Source organism: Oratosquilla oratoria, chromosome 29 (genome assembly GCF_046742065.1).
Source record: "Oratosquilla oratoria isolate Oo_2021 chromosome 29, ASM4674206v1, whole genome shotgun sequence".
NCBI classification, from domain to species: domain Eukaryota; kingdom Metazoa; phylum Arthropoda; class Malacostraca; order Stomatopoda; family Squillidae; genus Oratosquilla; species Oratosquilla oratoria.
Window position 1 is genome coordinate 1,707,501 of NC_134805.1, and position 5,000 is coordinate 1,712,500.

The following is a 5,000-nucleotide window of genomic DNA, read 5'->3' on the forward strand; positions in this document are numbered from 1 at the left end:
TCAATGTAGTAGTATTGGGAGACCTTAATTCTAGAGTAAAAAAAAAAAAAAAAAAAAAAAAAAAAAAAAAAAAAAAAAAAAAAAAAAAAAAAAAAAAAAAAAAAAAAAAAAAAAAAAAAAAAAAAATAGACGGAGTGATTGGAAAGTTCCAGGTAACAATTGCAGTGGAAAATTGATGGTGGAGATGTGTCTTCAAAGAGAGTTGATGGTAACAAATACAATGTTTAGGAAGAAAGTCAAGCATAAGTAAACATTGGAGAGGATGATGGATGAAAGGGTGTCAGGTAAACCGTTAATGGATATTATAGTTGTGGCCAAGAGTACGGTAGGAAGAGTTAAGGATGTACATGTTCTAAGGGGAGAGAGTGGGATGAGGAATGGTGATGGTTCAAGGAGGGAGTCATAAGGTGTGCAAAGATGGTGTGTGAAACAAGGAGAGCGGGAGGAAATAGAAGGAAGGGTAGTGAGTGGTGGGATGAGGAAGCAAAGAAGGGTGCAGGAGAGAAGAATCAGGCTTTCATAGATTGGATACTAATTAGGACGAGGAATTCGTATGAGAGGTACAAAGTAAAGAGAAGGGAATCTAAGCATAAGATAAAGGAAGCAAAGAGGAGAGCAGATGTGAAATGGGGCAAGAGTATGACAGAAAATTTAAAAGTAATAAAAATATGTTTTGGGAAGAAATTAAAAGAGGAAGAAGAGGCGAATCAAGTAGAGAAGAAAAGGTAAAAGGTGCAGATGAAGAGATGATAATGGAAGAGAAGGCAGTGAGAAGAAGGTGGGCAGAATATTTTAGGGATTTGCTATATGTGAAGGAGGATAGCGAGGGAAAGGTAGTTGCAGTGGGAACCGCTAAGAAAATGAGAGTGATGAGTGAGGAAAATGAAGGAGAAATAGGGAAAGATGAAGTGAAAGCAGCCGTTAAGATGATGAAAGCAGGTAAGGCACCTGTGTTGGATGGATGCCATACAGAATGCCCGAAGAAAGGAGGTACATTGATGGTGGACTGGCTGGTGAGGTTATTTAATGTTTGTTTAAGAGAGGGTAGAGTACCGGAGGACTGGACGAGTGCCTGTATAGTTCCGTTTTACAAGGGAAAGGGGGATAAGTGTGAGTGTAGTAGTTTCAGAAGGATCAGCTTGTTGAGTGTAGTTGGGAGGGCTTATGGGAGGGTTTTGATTGAGAAGATTAGGAGAGGAACAGAGTGAATTGGTGAGGAACAGTTTGGTTTTAGGACAGGTAGGGGTTGTGTAGATAAAAATTTTGTGGTAAGAGAGATATGTGAGAAAACTATAGGAAAAGGTAAGGATGTATTTTGGGCTCCTCTGGATCTGAAGAAGGCTTACGACAGGATAGACAGGAAGGCACTGTGGGAGGTATTGGAGATATATTGGATAGAAGGAAAGCTGTTAAGAGCAGTCAAGAGTTTTTACGAGAGTAGTAGAGCTTGTGTTAGGATTAGAAATTGAGAGGGTGAATGGTTTGAGGTAAAAGTGGGACTTTGTCTGGGATGTGTTATGTCGCCTTGGCTGTTCAATCTCTATATGGATGGGATGGTGCGAGAGGTGAATGCAATGGTAGCGGGTCAGGGGTTGGAGGTGGTTAAAGAAAATGGATATAAGTGGGAAATAAGCCAGTTGTTGTTTGCTGACGACACTGCGCTTGTAGCAGGATCAGAGGAGGGATTGAGGAAGTTAGTGGCAGAGTTTGAGGTGTGTGAAAGAAGGAAGCTCAAGTTAAATGTGGGCAAAAGTAAGGTGATGAGATGTACAAGGGGAGAGAGTGACAGCAGGCTGGATGTGAACATTAAGGGAGAGAAACTGGAGAAAGTGGATAGTTTTAGATACTTGTGTGTGAATGTGGGAGGAAAGGGAGGGGTGGGGGTGGAGGTAGAATGTAGATTGAGAGAAGCGAGTAAATGTCTTGGTGGATTAAAAAGTATAATGAAAAATAGACATTTGGGAGTGGATGCTAAGATGAAGTTATATGAAGGAGTGATTGTGCCAACAGCACTGTATGGAGCAGAAACATGGGACATAAGATAGGAAGAGAGAAGGAGTTTGAATGTGTTTGAGATGAAATGCAAGGTGTTAATAAGAAACAAAATTATAATGTAAGGCATGATATTGAAACTGATATAGTGACAAAAAGAAATAATCACGAGTTTCTTAAAATCATGTAATTTAATGTCCGTAGTATTAGGAACAAATTTCGAGAAATAAAGGCGTATGTCTAAAGCAAAAATCTCGATATGATAGGAATAACCGAGACATGATTGAATGGTAATATTGCGGGATTTAAACACTTTCATCAGGATAGAAACCACATGAAAGGTGGGGGTGTTCTGTTGTACGTCAAAAACAATGTCCATGCTTGTGTTTTAGAAAAAGTGAAACAGGATGTATATAATAGTTTGTGGGTTGAGTTAACCCAAACAAATGGACAAAAAATGAATGTAGGTGTAATATATAGGCCAAAGACATTATCATTAGCCGACGACAAACTGTTATTTCAAGAACTGTCTAGTTTCTGCAAACGTGATTTATTTATAATGGGTGATTTCAATTTTACTGACATTGATTGGATGACCCTTGAACATGACCATATAGGTAGTCGCTTGATTGATTTTCTTGGTGACAATTACTTAGTTCAGCATATAAAATAGCCCACTAGATATGGAAATTTACTCTATCTATTGATCATCAGCCGCGAAAGCATGGTAACTGATGTAGAAGTCGGTGAAACTGTTACAAATAGCGATCACAACTTAGTTAGATTCAATCTCCTAATTTTTTTTAAATAGATACTTGTGTTTCTAAAATACCCAATTTCAGTAAAGCTCAGTTCATAGGACTACGTCAGGAGCTTCAGTTTACAGATTGGGAGGTAAAATTAAGCGAAAGACCTGTAGATCAGATGTGGGAAATATTTCAAAATACGTTCACTAAGGTGATTCATACTTACATTCCTTTTAAGAACAGACGTCCCCCAAATCAGGCTCGCCCAAAGTGGCTCGACAAAGAAACTGAAAAAAGTATTGCTAAAAAGAGACAGGCTTATAAGAAATATAAGTGCTCGGGTGCATCTAATGAATATGAAAGTTATGTATCAATACAGAGAGATTTAAAAAAGACAATAAGAAAAAGAAAACGACAATACGAAATGAACATCGCTGATAAATCCAAAGAGAATCCCCAAAAACTCTATAGTTACATTAGAGATAAAAAGGTTGTTAGGAATCACATTGGTCCACTATTATCTGCTGACGGTCAACTTGAATATTCAAATGAAGGAATGTGTAATATTTTAAACAATTATTTTAGCTTAGTATTTGTAAACGAAACACCTCAAGGTGAACTCCATACTGAAATCTGTGAAAAGTCTTGGTTAAACTTACTATGGTAAATATAACAAAAGAAATAATTAAAAGGTGAATAGAGAAACTCAAAGTTAATAAAACACCAGGGCTTGACGGTTGGCATCCAAGAATCTTAAAGGAAATGAAAATGAGATTGTAGTTCCATTAGAAACTATTTTCAAGAAATCCATCATATCAGGAGATGTCCCAAGAGAATGGAAGCTAGCTAACGTTACTCCCATATTCAAAAAAGGTGACAAAAAGAAATCTAATAACTATGGGCCTATGAGTTTGACTTCAATCGTAGGAAAAATTATGGAAACTATCATCAGAGATGCTATCGAACATCATTTAGAAAGTATCCGTTTGATAAATGATAGACAGCATGGTTTCAGACGGAAACGTTCGTGCGTGATTAACATACTCGAATTCACAATACAGTCATCTCGAATTATGACAAAAGAAACAATATAGATTAAATATATTTAGACTTTGCAAAAGCTTTTGATACCGTCCCACACAAAAGACTACTTACTAAATTAGCTTCACACGGAATAAGTGGTAGCCTATTAAGTTGAACTAGTAATTGGTTGAATGATCGAAAACAGAGAGTTGTTTTAAATGGTAAAAATTCTAGATGGTAAAATGTTACAAGTGGAGTTCCTCAGGGTTCCGTTCTTGGGCCACTTCTATTCATAGTATATATAAATGATATAGACCATGGACTAGAATCTACTGTTTCCAAATTTGTTGATGATACAAAACTGTGCGGAATGGCAAATGATCACTTAAACCAATTAGATATTCAAGAAGATTTAGATAAATTACAGCAATGATCTGAAAAGTGGCTAATGAAATTTAACACAAGTAAATGCAAGGTAATGCACATAGGTAAAAATAACAGTACGTACGATTACAAGTTATTAGGAAATTTGTTAACAAAAGTGAATAGTGAAAAAGATCTCGGCGTAATTATCAGTAACGATCTGAAATTATCCAAGCAGTGTATTTCAGCCTCTGAGAAAGCAAATGAGATTCTAGGACTGATTGCGTGATCTTTTGACTTCAAAAGTCCATCACTTATTAACAAGCTATATAAATCGTTAGTTCGTCCACATTTGGAATATGCTGTTTCCGTATGATCACCTAATCTCATTAAAGACATTGACAGACTGGAAAAAGTACAACAGCGAGCCACAAAACTTATTCCAAATATCAAAAATAAATCATACGAAAATCGACTAAAACATATGAATCTGTTTTCCCTAAAAAAGCGTAGACTCAGAGGTGACTTGATACAGGTCTTCAAAATTCTAAAGGGAACTGACAACATCAAAAGTGACAAAATTTCACACTGAATGAGAATCAGACAAGAAAGAATGGTCTCAAACTGTCCGGAAATAGATTCAATTTGGAAGTGGGTAGAAACAACTTTGCCAACCGTGTAGTTAATGAATGGAATAAACTTCCTGCACAGGCAGTGCAATGTAGTTCAGTTCGAAGCTTTAAGAATCATTTAGATAAACACCTAAGCAAGATGCTGTAGTGATTATCATATATTTTATATCATTTGTTTTTGTTTTGTTATCATTTGTCTGTTTGATTCTCATGAATTATAAGTTGTATGTCAATTTATTGTTAT

General features: G+C 36.4%; 1 protein-coding gene across 1 annotated transcript in view; it reads left to right on the top strand.

Annotated features, from left to right (window-relative positions):
- Nucleotides 1-5,000, top strand: part of LOC143040562 (uncharacterized) — a 34,833-nt gene that overhangs the window by 25,593 nt on the left and 4,240 nt on the right. The window lies entirely within an intron of this gene.